Source organism: Microtus ochrogaster, chromosome 15 (genome assembly GCF_000317375.1).
Source record: "Microtus ochrogaster isolate Prairie Vole_2 chromosome 15, MicOch1.0, whole genome shotgun sequence".
Taxonomy (NCBI): Eukaryota; Metazoa; Chordata; class Mammalia; order Rodentia; family Cricetidae; genus Microtus; species Microtus ochrogaster.
The window spans coordinates 14952602-14953091 of NC_022017.1; positions in this window are offsets into that span (position 1 = coordinate 14952602).

The following is a 490-nucleotide window of genomic DNA, read 5'->3' on the forward strand; positions in this document are numbered from 1 at the left end:
TGTCCTTTCCAAAACACACCAGGGATGTTCAAAGAGCAATTCTTCCTGCTGACGGCTCTGCTTGGAATACCCTTCTTGAATTTTCCATTTGGGAAAACTGATCCTGAAGCTGTTCTTGAACCAGCATTAGGTCAAGCCAGTGTCTCCTGTGGGATCCCAGGCTCCTGGGACTCAACCCAATGTGGTTTCCGGATCTTGGTGACCGTGGGTACAGACTACCATGAGGGTCACATTCACTGTTCCCACTCCACCTCTGTCCAGAGCTGGGGAACCTCTGGATAGAACCCCCAGCCCAGTGTAGGGAATGATAGAAAACACCCATTTTCTGGAGCAGCAAACTGAGCCTCGGAAGAGGATGTTACGGTGTGTGGGTCAGCACAGTCTCGGCACCTGCCCTCTTTTTGCAACTCCACAGACTCTCAAATAATGAGTTGATAGGTAAGCCTGAAATGAGCCGTTGGTGATCCACCAGCGAGCCTGAAATGAGCCG